Below are 16,119 nucleotides of genomic sequence, written 5' to 3'. Positions count from 1 at the left end.
GATCATTGTCTTAAGCTACTGTTTTGGGTGATTTGTTCTACAGCAATTGGAATACTTACCTTCTGTCAATACTTTGTCACTTTTCACCAGGAAAACAACTTAACAATCATTTAGCAATGAATCTCATAACAACTGCCTTATATCCACTATGCATTTGGTCACAATTGGGCCCACATCAGGTGAAATCTATGCTCGTTCCACTTGGACACTGTAAATTCTTTCTTTAAAAGTTAAAAAAATACTCATTAAAATTCACATTTTACAGATTTTTCAGTAAAAAAGAAAAGGAAAAGGAACATCCTACATCTTTCTGAGGTTATCATACCAAATCCAATGTGCATCTTTCAGACCCTTCTCCACACACATACTCTTGGCCCATCTAAGGACTTTCCCTGGGTAGGTCATGAATTTCTTATTATTACGTTGTTAAATCAAGACTAATGATGCTAATTATGATCAAGATATGATGATGTTTGCCAGTTTCTATGTGCCAGGCAATGAGGAACATGGGTAGCTTGACATTGGCTGTGGTGGGAATATTTTAGTTCTGATTTTTCATATTTACATTGGCAAATATGAAAAATCAGAGCTTTTGCTTTGGGGAAAACCAGTTGTTAAATTTACCATCAGGGACCATATTTCTCTTTGCTTATTAATACCTCTCCAGCACCTGGGCCAGTGTCCAGCACTTGGAAGGCTCTCAATAAATGCTGAATGAATGAATGAATGTTCTAATCATAGGCTCAGACAGTATTCCAGCTGAGGCACTTCTAAAACGAATGGGGCCTACCAGTTTTGTGAACGAGCACGCTTCTAAAATGCAACTTCTATTTATTCTTTGTTTTCAGGCATTTCCTTATTTGGATAATTACTCTCTCTCTGGGTGGCCAGAGCCAGTGACCCAGCTGAAGTGTGCAATTCACAGGGAGGCACAGTTCCCCAACAGTCAACTTATCATGGTGAAAATTAAGTCAAACCTCACAATCAAAAAGTATCATCCTTCTTATCTCTGTTGCCAGCTTTTGTCATACTCAGATTTTTTTTTAGGAGTGACCTAGTCAAGAAAAAAAAAATTAGAAAGTACAGAGAAGTGCACATGTACTGTGGGTATGTGTGTGCGTGTGCATGTGCATAGGTAGATCTTTTTGGAGAAATCTACATACATAATAAATATCTTCCTTAAATAGAAATGGTGGGAGGGTTGGTGGGAGATGGGGAAGAAAGTGTGAATAATGAAATATAAAAAGGAGAGCAATCCAGGCCTTATCTGTCAGAGGAAGGAGATCATATCTGCAAAATGGTTGCCTCCAAAATTAAATATAAGCAACATATGTACTTTAGGCCTAAAAGACCCAAGGCAATGTGGTAATGATCAGGTGGGGGACAAAGGCTTTCCCAAAGAGCAAAACTACGGACATTATTTAACCATCATAACCTGTTCCAGGTTTTGAGTCACTGATAATAATTATGATTTGTAGAATGATAAATGTCTACATGGCATTTCCCCAAATTCCATCTCTCTTTAAAATGCAAATGCTTTCCAGAGCAGATATATCTTTTCAATTAACCTTCTTGTGGGTTCCAAGAAAATATTTGGGGGCAGGCTAGATATGAAGAGATGAAGGATAGTTGTATTGGTATTGATTTACTCACAGATTATTCTAAAGGCTGATACCTTCCAGTGTTGGGCTAACAAATGGGCATCTAGTGGAATTCTTTCTTCTTTCCTTTTTTTTCCTAAATTTCAGGAAATGTTAGGAATCTTAGTTCTGTTTCTATGAAAAAAACTCATTAGGGTATTATAAATACTGGTGTGGCTTTGGTGAAAGTTATACATCACCATTGGAAAGCAGATAGTCTCTGATTCCTTGCTTTTGAGACCTATCAGTAATTTCCACCACTAAAAATGCACCATCATTCTGGTAGCATTTCCAAAAGCACAGGCTCTGGAGAAATTCTCAGAAGTCAGGAAAAGCTTTGTATTCCCCCTGTAGAAATCAAAGAGGATGAATTTAAGGGAATGTCTAAGAAAATTTCTAGCATTACAAAGCCTTTTCATGTCAGCAAAATAAATTAATTTACCAAGAAATCTTAAATGGAAGAGTAGAAAAGTCAAAGCAGGGCACAATGTGAAAGGCCAACGATGAGTCAATATTAGAAAACCTGTTAGTATAAATTAGAAGTCAAAAGAGAAAAACAACTTTCTCCTCCTCCTAATTCTATCCCCCTTCCCATCCCTTCCCAAATAATTTATCCCAAAAGCTATCAGCTGGGTCCCAGAAGAAGTGGGAGTGTGTTGGAACTTGAGTGGCGTGAACATAGCATGCATGCAGAGAGGGGAGCGGTGGTGGACCGAAGATTGGTTTTACCCAAGAGTTTGATCACACAGGTAACTATCTTCAAGATCATAGAGGGCAGGTTTTTTACTCCTAGGGAAGGGAGTTAAAAATGTGGAAAACGAGAAAACTAGAATAAACCTAGGCAGTTGAACTGGAGTAAAAGTATCACTATAAACTCAGCATTTTCTATAGATGGATGGATTGTTGGACAAATAAGAAAAATCACATGGACATAAGCATACATACATTTCTCTAGTTCAGTCCACTAAGGGGCTCAGAAGCACTGATACCCAAAGAGTAGTCAATATGCCAAGATGACTGAGGACTCTGGCAGAAGTACAGAATCAACAGCCAAGTAGGTAACAGGCCCATCTTACTCTCTGATGTTCAGACAAAGCTTGGAATGCTGTGCTCAACTAGGAGAGGTACACTTAAAGCACAGATTCCCGGGACAGTCCAGAGGGTCCTATGATTAACAGCCAAAGGAGAGGAGGAGATTTAATCTACTGAAAAGAAGAATTAAGGGAAATATGAAAATGCTCTTCAAATTTCCACATGGCTGTCATGAGAAAGAGAGATCAGGTTCATTATCTCAGGGGTTCCAAAAATAGAACAAGGACCAATGCACAGAAATTTCCCAGATAGCATCTAGGGACAAGAAAAACTGTTCCAACAATTAGACTCGCTCCACAAAGGAGGAGGAGGCGAAGCATAAAGGAGATGATAGATCTGCCCTCAGAGGCTTCTAATGACTTATCAGGTTGTTGCAATGTAGAGGCCTGCCGTGGCAAGAACTGTACTAAACTGACTCTGAAGACCTTGCAACTCAAACTGAGGTCCGTGGACCAGCAGCACTGACATTACCTGGAAGCTGGATAAAAATACAGATTGTTGCTCCCACCCTTAGACCTATGGATTAGAAGTGGCATCTTCACAGGATTGCTGCATGAGTCATGTGTACATTAAAGAGTGAGAAGCAGACCTTGAAGATGTCTTCTCACTCTCCAGCTTCTCCATCCACTTAGGTTTGCACCATCTCCTTTCGACACTCCTCTTTCACCTTGCATGACCTACTAAATACCCTTTTAATAATTAGTTACTAAAGGCAGAAGACCTGAGAGTGATTTGGGATAGAATGGATATAATGAGCTTCCAAATTAACATCATCTGATAAATGATTCTACAGGTGGCCTTTGAACAATGGGTCAAGGGCCCCAACTCTCCACAGTCGAAATCCATGTATAATTTCTGACTCCCCCAAAACTTCATTGATAGCCTAGAAGCCTGACTGATAACATAGTCAACACATATTTTTATGTTATATGTATTATATACTGTATCCTTAAGGTAAGCTAGAGAAAATGTTAAAAGGTTAAGAGCAAATACATTTACAGTACTGTCTTGTAAACAAATCTGCATATAAGTCGACCAGTGCAGTTTAAACCTGTGCTGTTCAAAGGTCAACTGTATTCCTTTTTGGTGAGAAGTAGTCTCATTAAGTCAGTGATAAACGGGTGTGAATGCAGTCATGTATACTCTCCTTGGACCTGACAAATGAGAACGTATCAAAAGCTCTCACCTTCCTCCAGGTTTCTCATTCATTAGGTCTATACTCTAGGGAGCAATTTTAGGCTGCTGTCCACTCTCTAGGACTATGTGCAGAAGGGAAAATGGCATTCTGCCTTCCAAGCAGTGTATGTGAATGCATTAGTCCTATCTTCCAGGATGGTCTTATTCTTGTAGAGACATAAACTTCCAACTTTCAACAGCTGATAGTCCAAAACCTCAAAGAGTGGAAACATAACCAGACCTCATGCATAAGACAAGAACCAGGGCATTTAATGACTACTGGATGTTAAATGTTTATCATCTTCCAGTCCCCAACTCATAATACCTTAGGCTGGGGAACAACAAACTGCCTTTTAGGGCTCCTCCCCAACACCACACTCTCCCTGGTTTTCCTGTTACCTCAATCCAGAATATCCTCAAGACGTGTCCTTACCGGGATAACATCTGCACCAACTTTAAGACTCAGCTCGGGATGAATCCACTCCTCCAGGCAGCACTCCTTCACCTCCAGGTTGGATGACATGTTGCCCCTCTAGGTTCCCACGACACCCTGTATCACTGGAGACCAGCGCTGTCCAATAGAAATAAAATAGGAGCCACATAAATTTAAGTTTTCTAGTAGCACAGTTTTTAAAAATTAAAAGGAAACAGGTGAAATTAATTTTTTTTTTTGGTAAGGAAGAAGTTAAACAATCACTATTTCTAGATGACATAACACTATACATAGAAAACCCTAAAGATGCCACTAAGAAACTATTAAAAGAATTCTCTAAAGTTGCAGGATACAAATATCTAGAAATCAGTTGCATTTCTGTACACTAATAAGGAGGTAGCAAAGAGTGAAATTAAGAAAATAATTCCATTTACAATTGCAACACCAAGATAAAATACTTCGGAATAAATTAAACCAAGGAAGTAAAAACCTATACTCTGAAAATCAGAAAACATTGATGAAAAAATTGAAGATGACACAAACAAGTGGAAAGATATTCCATGCTCATGGATGGAAAGAACCGATATTCCCTTCTGCCCATAGTACTGTACCATAGTACTGGCACAAAAACAGACACATAGATCAGTGGAACAGAATAAAGAGCCCAGAAATACACCCACTATTATAGGGTCAATTAATCTACAACAAAGGAGGCAAGAATAGACAATGAGGAAAAGACAGTCTCTTCAATAAATGGTGTTGGGAAAACTGGACAGCTACATGCAAAAAATGAAACTGGACCACTTTCTTATATCATACAAAAAAATCCCCCAACAAAGCACAAACCTCAAAATGGATTAAAGACCTAAATGTGAGACTGGAGACCATAAAACTCCTAGAAGAAAATATAGGCAGTCATCTTTTTGACATTGGTCTTCGAAACATTTTTCTAGGTATGTCTCCTCAGGCAAGAGAAACAAAAACAAAAACTATTGGGACTACACCAAAATAAAAAGCTTTTGTAGAGTAAGGGAAACCATTAACAAAACAGAAAGGCTAACTACTAAATGGGAGAAGTTATTTGCAAATGATATATCTGATAAGGGTTAATATCCAAAATATAAGAACTTATGCAACTCAGCACCAAAAAAACCCAAATAATCTGATTAAAAATGGACAGAAGATACGAAGAGACATATTTCCATAGAAGACATATAGATGACCAACAGACATGTGGAAAGATGCTCAACATCACTCATCATCAGGGAAATGCAGATCAAAACCACAATGAGGCATCACCTTGTATCTGTCAGAATGGCTAGAATCAAAAAGGCAAGAAATAGCAAGTGTTGGTGAGGATGGGTAGAAAAAGGAACACTAGGGCACTGTTGTAGGGGATGTAAATTGGTGCAGCCACTGGGGAAAACAGTATGGAGGTTCCTCAAAAAATTAAAAATAATAAGAACACCACATGATCGAGTAATTCCACTGCTGGGTATTTACCCAAAGAAAAAGAAAACAACAATTTGAAAAGATATAAGTACCCCTATGTTTACTGCAGCATTATTTACCATAGCCAAGTTATGGAAGCAATCCAAGTGTCGACTGAGATTAATGGCTAAAGAAAATGCAGTGCACGCATGTGTGTGTATGTTTATATAGCAATAATATGGATGTTCCTAGAGATTATTATGCTAAGTGAAATAAGTCAGAGAAAGACAAATACCATGATTTCAGTTATATATGGAATCTACAAGAAAGGAATAAACAAACAGCAGAAACAGTCCCATAAATAGAGGGAACAAACTGATGGTTGCCAGAGGGCAGGGTGGTGGGGGGATGGGCCAAATGGGTGCAGGGGAGTGGGAGGTACCGGCTTCCAGTTACGGAGTGACTGTGTCACAAGGATAAAAGGTACAGCACAGGGAATGGAGTCAGTGGTATTGTGAGAGCATCCTATGGGGACGGGTGGAAGCTGTATGTGTGGTGAGCACAGCATAATTCACAGACTTGTTGAATCCACTATGTTGTGCACCTGAAATTAATGCAAGATCGTGTGTCAACTATACTTCAATAAAAAAATATATTTTATTTAACCCAGTATACCCAGAATTTCAACAGGTAATCAATACTATACTGGCTATTATTAGATATTTTACATTCTCTTATCAAACCAAGTCTTAAAAATCCCACGTGTATTTTACATAGAGAACACATCTCAATTTAGTCGCAGCAGCTACACATGGCCAGTGGTGACTATATTGGACAGCCCAGCCCTAGACTGGAAGGATGTGGGGCACCTGGGTGGCTCAGTCCATTGAATGTCTGACTCTTGATTTCGGCTCAGGTCATCTCAGGGTTGTGAGATTGAGCCCCTCATGGGGTTCAGCACTGGGTATGGAGCATGCTTAAGATTTTAAGATTCTCTCTCCCTCTGCCCCTCCCCCTCACGGGCATGCTCTATCTCTAAAAAAAATAAATAAATAAAAATAAAAACCTGACATCATCTACTTACAGGTTTGTCTTCCCTACTAGAAGGTAAGCTACCCAAGGGCAAGGTCATAGTATTATCAGTGTCCTATCAGTGCCCAGCATGTACTGAGCGCTCAGTGAATGCTTGTTCAACTAAAGTGACCGGAGGGTATTTTGAGAGAAGGTGGAATTTCAGCAGCTGCTCAAAGAACAGCTTACATGTACTTACAATAACTGTAATAGAAATAATAGCTAATACCTTGGTCTTGGACCATGTTCTGCGCTCCTTAGATGCATTATCTCATTCAGTCAGTTCACAACAATGCCAAAAACTATGTACCATTAGTACTTCTACTTTATGGATAAAGAAACTTGCCCCAAATCATACAGCTGCTAAGTGGAAGAATGAGGACTTATGGAAATCATTCTAGAAAAACAAAGGACATGGCCACTAAACAGACACACACATACACACACACCACAATAAATGAAAAGTTGAAAAGAAACTGTATTTGCAGATGTGATAAGCCTGCCCCAGTAGGTAAGCCTTCTCAGGACTCTCCTCTACCAGCCCCACAGCATCTTTTCTGGGGCTCAGGGACCTGCTGAATGTTGCCTTATATAGGGTGGACCTTTTTCCAAGGGTTTGAACCAGCCCTTCCTGTCTTGAAATTTAATATCTTTCGTATTTGTCTTCTGAGTTGTGTACATTCTGCTTGTGTTGTCAGACCCACAGAGCTTTTCAGCAAGGACTTTAGTGAGTAAAGTCACCTTTCCAGTGCATCTTCTCCCAGGATATGGAGGGACAGAGGGACATAAACTTCTTCCCTGCCCCTCTGTCTCCAGAGAGTCCTGCAGCCCCACTGGGCAAGTGACTCGCCTATGGGCAAGGGAAGCAATCCTTGCTGGTATGTGTGCTCTTGTTTAAGGCAACTAGGCTGAACTTATGAAAAATGATGCAGGGGCGCTTGAGTGGCTCAGTCGGTTAAGCGTCTGCCTTCAGCTCATGTCATGATCCCAGGGTCCTGGGATCGAGCCCCATGTCAGGCTCCCTGCTCATTGGGGAGTCTCTTCTCCCTCTCCCTCTGCCCCTCCTGCCTCGTGCTCTCTCTCAAATAAATAAATAAAATCACTTTAAATGATGCAGATTTCAAATTTGGTGGGGGTTGTGAGGGGACGGGTGGTGACGTGTGTACAAAAATTCCATTATCTCTAAGCCACAGGAACCAGAACCACATCTGGCAAAGGAAATAAAGCCAGAGAGGTAAGGAAAGAATAGATTAGGAGAAGCCTCGGAAACAGGCAGCCGCATTTGGACTTCGCATGGTGGGAAATGAAGATCCCTGGAGGGTTTCTGAGCCTGGGAGTGATGTGATGAAAACAGTGATTAAGGAGGATGAAGTGCAAGCAGGACAAATTGAACGGAAGGGCTGCAATCTGAGAGGAGGCAGGCATCCAGGCCCGGGGAGGTGCAGAGAGCAAGACAGAAAGCAAGCCTATTAAGGAAGGAATCCACGATTCCACATAAATTAACATCTGTCCACCCCGAAGTCACTTTACTACCAACTCACTACCAGTTTTTTTTTCTCCTTTTTATGACCTTACTATATTTGGGAAGGCAAAAATAAACCTGAGAGGAGCTGAATAGTTTCATTAAACTGATAATAAAATTTCATCTCTGTGAATAGAATGGTTTAACTGTGTGTGTACCCTGCTGAGCAAATAAGCTTCATTGTGAGCACGTGGAACGGTCTGTGGGGGCAGAAATGACACTCAGAAAAATGTATATTAGGTCCTTACTCACAGAATAAACAAGCACGATGAAAACAATGATTTTTTAGAGCGGCCTCATGTGGATGAAGCCCATAGGACAGAACAGAAATGGCTGTCCCCAAGGTGGTGGCCCCAGCTGGAGAGTATCCCGAGCTCATTGCCCTTCTGGACTGAGATCCCCCTGTCCATGTCAGCTCCCACCGTGGCGGGAGGGACAGGCCGACTCTTAGGTGGGCCAGCCCTGCTTGCCAGAAGCCTACCTCCCTAACCTCCACATTCTTTGGTTCTGGCTGCAAGTTTAAATGTCCAGAGACTCAAAAGTTATTTTCATTGAAGTTTAGATCTGGAAAGAGCCTTGGAGAACATCTAAACCCATAGTTTATGAATATTTTCAAGCTGCACACCTTTTTTTTTTTTTTTTTTTACAAATTAAATGGAAATACAATGGAGAAATATTAACTTGGAATCCTCTGGAAGGAACTCTGGGGAAAAGCCCAGGATTCCATCTACTCATTCTGTCCCCTTCCCTGCTCTAACCCCACCCCCAACTTACACACTTTGTGGCAGACCCAGACGTCTTCCCCAGGACCCGGGAGTTGAAGAGAAAGCAGTCTGCAAAATACTGTGAAGTCTAGTATGTTTTCTGTTTTGTTTTGGCATCTTGTGACAGGTGAAAAGTTAAAGCCCAGAAATTTAAAACAGGACTTCCATTTCCAGCCACAGAACACAGGAAATGACCTAAAAGCCTCCCTGTAGAATGCTAGAAGGCCACCTTCTTTAGCTAGAATGCTAGCTCAGTGCAACTACCCATTTTAGTGCCTGACATGAACTCACAAAGACATAAATTCCTCAATTTGAAACTGAGCATAACATACGACCCAGCAATTCCACGTGTCCCAGAACAGTGTTTATCCAATTCTTCATGGAGATGGGTCAGAGGATCACTTCAGTACATTGTAACCAGCCCTTTTTTTTTTTTTTAGACCACACTAAACTGATTGTAACTAAATAGAAAATAAGGGTATTATTTTGAGAAACTTTCATTCCACATCTATGTGTACACACATAATTGTAACCCACATGCTGGGTGTCCGTGTAAAGTGTACCTTTAATGGTGGGTATGGACAAAACAGTTTGAAAAAAATGCTATCTTAGAGAAACTTTTGCATGTTACTATAGGAAATGTATAAGAACACTCACTGAAGCATTGTTTATAATAGTGTAAAATTAGAAGCAACCTAATTGCTCATCAACAGTAGGATAGATAAAACATTTGGTGGTCTGTCCATGAAACATTATACCACAGAGCAGTTAAAACGAATGGGCCAGACCTATGTTGCTGAAATCTAATGCTCAACTGAAAAAAAAAAAAAAAAAGAGCAACAGAACATATACTGTGCTTCCATTTACTTCAAGTTTAAAAACATGCAGGATGGGCGCCTGGGTGGCTCAGTCGTTAAGCGTCTGCCTTCGGCTCAGGTCATGATCCCAGGGTCCTGGGATCGAGTCCCACATCGGGCTCCCTGCTCGGCGGGAAGCCTGCTTCTCCCTCTCCCACTCCCCCTGCTTGTGTTCCTGCTCTCGCTGTCTCTCTCTCTCTGTCAAATAAATAAATAAAATCTTTAAAAAAATAAATAAATAAAATAAAAATAAAAAAAATAAAAACATGCAGGATGGCCGTACTTACTGTTGACAGATGCAGGTGTCCAGAGAAGAAGTATGAAAGTATGAAGGTTTGGGACAGTGTCTGTCTCTGGGGTGGGAGGAAGGGAAATGGGATCAAGGAAAAATCCACCAAGTACTCAACTAGGTCTGCAGTGAGCTGGTCAAAATGTTGGGACTGTTGCCTATAACTCATTGGTGGCATTGAGTTTTGTTACTGCATTTGCCCTATTTTGTTGTTGTTGTTGTTGATTAAAAAATGTATGACTAAGTCACGTGTACTCACTGAGACCAGATGGCTGATTGGTAGAGTAATCTGGAAGAAATCCAGGGCAGGACCCTGACGATTCCCAATCCAGTCGTCTTTCCACACAGCTCCCAGTTCATGATCTGTTTGGGAATGAAGGATTTGTATCATTTTGGTCCTAATCTTAATCATTTATTTTTACCTGAGGGATATTGTTCCCCACAGCCCACTGAGGCCGCATCTGCTCTAGCCAGAAATAGCACAAAGCCCACTCGCTCTGTGAGGGTGAACTGTTGCTTCACAGTTCGTGTTTTGGCTCTGTTTTCCAGCCTCGCTTGTGCACTGCAAATAAAGAAGAAGAAGAAAAAAAAGTGCTGAGCCACTGAAAGGTCAGGAGAGAGATGATCTAAACAAAAAATCAGAGGCAAAAAAAAAAAAAAGAGAGAGAGGGGCGAGGGAGAATCGGTTTTGCTCGAGGGACTACACAAATTCACAGGAAGTGATCAAATTAAAGTCAGAATATCGCTGAGAAACTATAAAACAAACATGGGGCGTATTTTAGATGACAGGACTCAGTTGAAATAGTAGCCTTTTTCATAGCCTTTCAGCACAAATACATAACCTAATGGGAGTGGGTTCATTAACTTTTTTCCTAGTCTACAAAAACCAGACAAACGTTACCTTGCCAAGGACTGGAGAATCGTCGGCAGGGATTTTTTGTGCTTTGGAAAAGTTCAGGGCAGTGGTTTTTATCAGTGGATCTTTCATACTCTTCAAGTTACATGAGAGGCTCTGACTGCTCTTTTTTCTGGAGGCATAACTTCCAGGCAAGCTTTAGCTTCTCAGGTGGGTGAGCCAAAGCCTTCTGCTGCTGGAGGGGAGACAGTGGCAGAGAAGATACTCTTGTAGTAGAGGCTCTGCAAGAGCTCACTCTCCAGAGTCAAGCTGTGAACTGTACGTGAGTGTATCTTTATATACATCTCACCCTGGGACGCCTACCAGTCTTCAGGAACTGTGAACATCATCTTTTCGTACCGCTGGAGAAAACTCAGACCTGTGACAGAAATCCTTCCGTTGTGCGGAGAGCAAACAAAGCAGCCAGTGACATTTACTGAGTGTTTCCTCTTCTGAATGCTTTACCTCTTCTAGTCTGCAACCATCTTCCCAGGAAGGTACTAGAGCTGGCCCCATTTTACAGATAGGAACATTGAGACAGTGCAAGGTTAAGTGATAGATGTCTCAGGTCACCCGGAGTGAGGGCTAGAGCCAGGATTTGGACAGAGCCGGAGGTTCTAATGGCCTGGGCTTTTATGTGCCATTGTGTCCTGGAGCAGGTGGCATTTAAAGTAAGTAGCTGACAGCATCGAGTTACATTAGGATCCATGGGGACCCTGCCTCAGATAGAGGGGCTCTAAGAGGTGAGAGCGGTTTGCTAAAAATCAGAATCCGCTCCTTAGAGGTCCTAGCACCCAAGGACACCTGCTGTGGACCCCACCCTGCCTAAGTTACGGCTAATTTCTGCTTTGCCCCAAAACCCCAGAGGACAAAAGTGGAGATGGACTTGGGAATGCTACCAAATAAAAACGGGAAGGCCTAAGCTTGAGTTCGGTTTTGCCACTTACTAAATGGATTCATTTCCTTCACTTTCCTTGTCTGTTAAATGAGAAAAATGAATGCCCATTACATAGGATGGTGACTCAAACCAGACAGAGGAAGAAAGAACTTTATACACATCGGTGATACATGAGTTTTTTTTTTTTCTTTGCTCCATAAGTCAAGGCAGCATGTTACAACAAAATGCTGTAAACATCTGTGAAAGATCCATGTGGATCCCAAAGAGACTTTCTCTGTATTGTGAATACTAACCTTGGTCAGTGCACTTCCCCCTTTCCCCTGTCTATAAGAGGAGGGGTATTAACACCGGAGTGTGTTCCAATTTTGATATTTTGTGGTTGGTTTGGTTCCAGATCCAGGAGAAGCGAATCAGGGTTTTGAAATGGTAGTTTGGGTATTTCCAGGCCAGCTTGCCCTCCTAAGGTGAACACTCATCATATTTCTGGGGTCCCATTCATGACACAGGACCCCAGAGGCAATCTAACAGCCCAGGGATATAATTACAGTGGTTCTAACTGCCCCCCAACTTCAAGTGTTAGGGAAAAGAGAACTGGATTCTCTACTGGAACTAGGTGAATACCTGCTTCAGCAGCTACATGCTCAAAGTCAGGGTGGGGGAATCCCACACTTTTGTTCTGGGTAATGCCAGATACATGAGGGAATGCAGGGCAGGAGGACTTTTGAGGGAGTTTCTAGCCTTGTGACCTCATGTGACCACTTCACTGATAAGTATCACTTGAAAATGATGTCAGAGATGACCAGTCATGACAGGCTGGGAGTCACAGCCAGGGGTACGGCCAGACTTCAGTGTGGGGACTACAACTCGAGCGGGTGACAGGGGCGTGGTGCCGAAGCAGCTGGGAGCCTGCTGAATGCTCTGTCAGTCCTTCCAGAACGGACCTGACGCCATTCCAAAGGAAGCCAGATCCCTGGGGAGCCTCAGTGCTGTGGCTGAACATGATGGGTCCATTCTCGAAGGGAAAGGGGGTCCATCACCCTGACCACCGTCTATTACGCGCAGATCTGCCCAAGCTGTCCCATTCCCTGGGCTCTCACAGCCTGAAGCAGAGGATAGGAAAAGTCACCTGTGCAACAGGAAGCCCTGTCAGTATCCTCGAGATACATCACGAGCCCATGAGCCAAGTGGCCGGAACGGTTACAACGAGATGAGCATGACCAGCCTCCCGCATCCTTTCGCAGTGGACGCCCATTAATGATTCATTCTGTCTCTAGCCAGCCGTGCTCCTGCCTGCCCAGGGCTCTGTGCCACCAGCCCTCCCCAGAAGCCTGGGCCTTGTCTACCACAGCTGGCTCCCTTCTGTCACTCAACGCTCATGTCAACTATCACCGTCACAGGCCACATGCACACCTCCCACAACTCCCCATCGCAATGCTCCTTTCCTATCGCACACAGAACGTCTCATTATCTCAGATTATTCACTTCATTTATTATTGTTTATTGTCTACTCTCCCTGGAGGGAAATGAGAGCATTTTCTCTGTCTTCTCCAGTCTATCCCCAGCCCCAGAAAAAAATATCTAGCAGAGAACAAGGGATCAATAAAATTAGTACAATTAGTTATTTAACGAGTTGATTAATTCTATCCAGGACAGGTGTGGACTGGCACAGAGAGGGTTTGGTGAGATCTCAAGGCACCAAGGTGGCTTTCATAGACACTTTTGAATACCACCCCATTAAAGATCTGAGACTCCCACTCTGATTGTCGGGGCTGGCTCCCGACATCTCTATTTATACCACATAACTTTTCACCTAGAAATGATTTTGGTTGCAAGTATATTATATATAGTGCACTGTGATTTCAAGAGCCAGGGTATCATTCTTCTCAAATATGTACAAATCAGGAGGTGTTCAGTCCAGGCTCAACCACAGAAGGACCTTGCTCTTTCTCCTTTGCACACTCTATTCCTAGCACACAACTTTCTTCTGGTGCTTGTCACGTCAAGGTCCCAACATGGCTTTTGCGTCACTGGGCATCATGTCTGAATGCCGGAGAAGGGGCAAAGCAAAGGAAGAAAGAGCCATGCCCAATGATTCTGTCATTCCTTTTTATTGAGAAGACAAAAGCTTTCCCAGCATCCATATCCACCCTCCTCCTATTTATAGCTCCTACATTTGTCCGGGGTCACATGGCCGCCCCTAGGCTAGTTACTGACAACAGGAAATTAAATAACTATTTGAGACTGTCACGATTCATCCCCTGGGGCTGAAGAGAGGACCAGCTTTCCTTGAGATCAAGGCATTGCCACTCTCTCCTGAATAAACAGAGGTGTCCTATCTAAATGGACGAGAGTGGACATTTACCCCAAACGAGAGCTAAGACTCACAGAGACTGAAGTTACAGACATATCCCTTGAGCTGTCATCTTCTGAACTTTCTTAAGATTTGGCTGTTCACATTGTTTAAATTCCATTGCATGCTCAAATATCTACCCAAAGTACCTTTTTTTTCTTAAGCTAGCTCACAGTAGTTTCTGTTATAAAACCAAAGGGTCTTTGTTATAGGAATATGTAACTACCAGCATCCTGCACAGCTAGTCAGGCTGCTGTAAGGAGTCGGACAGTCCGTTCACATCTCCCTCAGCAGTGACATGGCCCTTTGTACCCAACACTCTGCTCCTCCTGAGGTGACAAACACTTAGACATTATGTCATCAGCCCGACAACCTCCTCCTCGCCCCCCTTCACCTTCAGACAGCATTTGCTGAGGTCCCAAGTGTCCAGGGAAGCCTGCTGGGTCCTAAGGGCCTGCCTGATGACAGAGGGATGCAGGGCTATGCAGTAACACCCACCCTGACCAGTGGAGGAATGGAACTGAGAGAGGTCACATCACAAATCCATGATAAAGGCCAAAAACCCTTCCTGCATTCTGACTCTTTTCTCAATTCTTTTTTCTTTTTTAAGCCATCTGATTATCCAGGACACACACACACACACACACACACACACACACACACACAGTCATCTACACCCTCACAATTAAGAAAGAACCTAATGAGCGAAAAGCCTGGCTAGCCCGGCGTACTGTTCCATCCCTGCCAATAGCCACAAGGAATCTTTTGTGGGTGATTCTAAGGACTGTCACACAAGTGTCTATAGGGATATCTCTGCAGTCTTGCTCGACCATCTATGAACTTGATCTAAATTCTTTTTCAGTATATACATTGTTCTTCAATATCTCTCTTCAACTTAGGCAGATTTTGACAGCATTTCTCAAAATGTGTTGTGTGCAACTTATAGGTTTTACATAAATAAATGGTTCCATGATCAGATGACTTGGCAAGCACCCAATTAAAGAAAGTTAAATGGCTTCTTCATTGCAAAACATGGTGCAAGCCTTCAATATTCCAGTATGCATGATAAGTAGCTAAGGAGAGACGGAGTATGTGGCATCTTCCAAATTTGTTTCACCACTGAAAGTTTTTTCCTTGGCATATATTGAAGGGCTGGTGATGCTTCGGGAAATGCTAAGAAGCAGAGGGATACAGGGGGCAAATCCTAGCCACTACTACCTCTTTTAAGTGCCAAGAGGCATATTCTGTGACTTAGTTAAGTTGGCCTTGTCCAGACCTAAGTATATCACTAGTGAATGTACTGGGTTGTTAGGATGGCCCCTTAGCCCATTGTGTCAGAGTTCTACATCCCAGTTGCTGCCCTGGGTGAGACGCACCTTGGTCTAGGAGGGACTACACTTGAGCTGATGATGTTTTGATGTTTTTTTCTGATCATCAGATTTCCCACCTTCAAAGTGAGCATGGTGGGCCACATCAGAATAGGGAGCATGCGATCATCCCGAAGAGTCCAACACCCTGTTATTTTTCTTCTGTTCCAACCCTTAATGAAAGCAATTTGCATTAATGCAAGGGTGAGCAAGCCACATTGACCTTGGTGACATGGTACATGAACTAAAAACTTTAAAGTTTTTTTTTTTTAATTTGTCTTGTTTAGATCTGCCTTCTCTAAAAGACCACTTGGCATAACATAACAAAAATATC

The 16,119-nt window shown here is 42.4% G+C and overlaps 1 long non-coding RNA gene across 3 annotated transcripts in view; it reads right to left on the bottom strand.

Annotated features, from left to right (window-relative positions):
* Positions 1 to 16,119, bottom strand: part of LOC118525360 (uncharacterized) — a 122,235-nt gene that overhangs the window by 18,334 nt on the left and 87,782 nt on the right. For all 3 annotated transcript variants that reach the window (XR_013443936.1, XR_013443935.1, XR_013443937.1), the window contains 4 exons: positions 11,177 to 11,366; positions 10,535 to 10,638; positions 4,342 to 4,479; positions 60 to 221 (listed from right to left, as the gene is read on the bottom strand). This is a non-coding gene — a long non-coding RNA (uncharacterized LOC118525360). The remainder of the gene's footprint in view (positions 1 to 59; positions 222 to 4,341; positions 4,480 to 10,534; positions 10,639 to 11,176; positions 11,367 to 16,119) is intronic.

Source organism: Halichoerus grypus, chromosome 14 (genome assembly GCF_964656455.1).
Source record: "Halichoerus grypus chromosome 14, mHalGry1.hap1.1, whole genome shotgun sequence".
NCBI classification, from domain to species: Eukaryota; Metazoa; Chordata; class Mammalia; order Carnivora; family Phocidae; genus Halichoerus; species Halichoerus grypus.
This window is presented reverse-complemented; position numbering and strand designations above follow the sequence as displayed.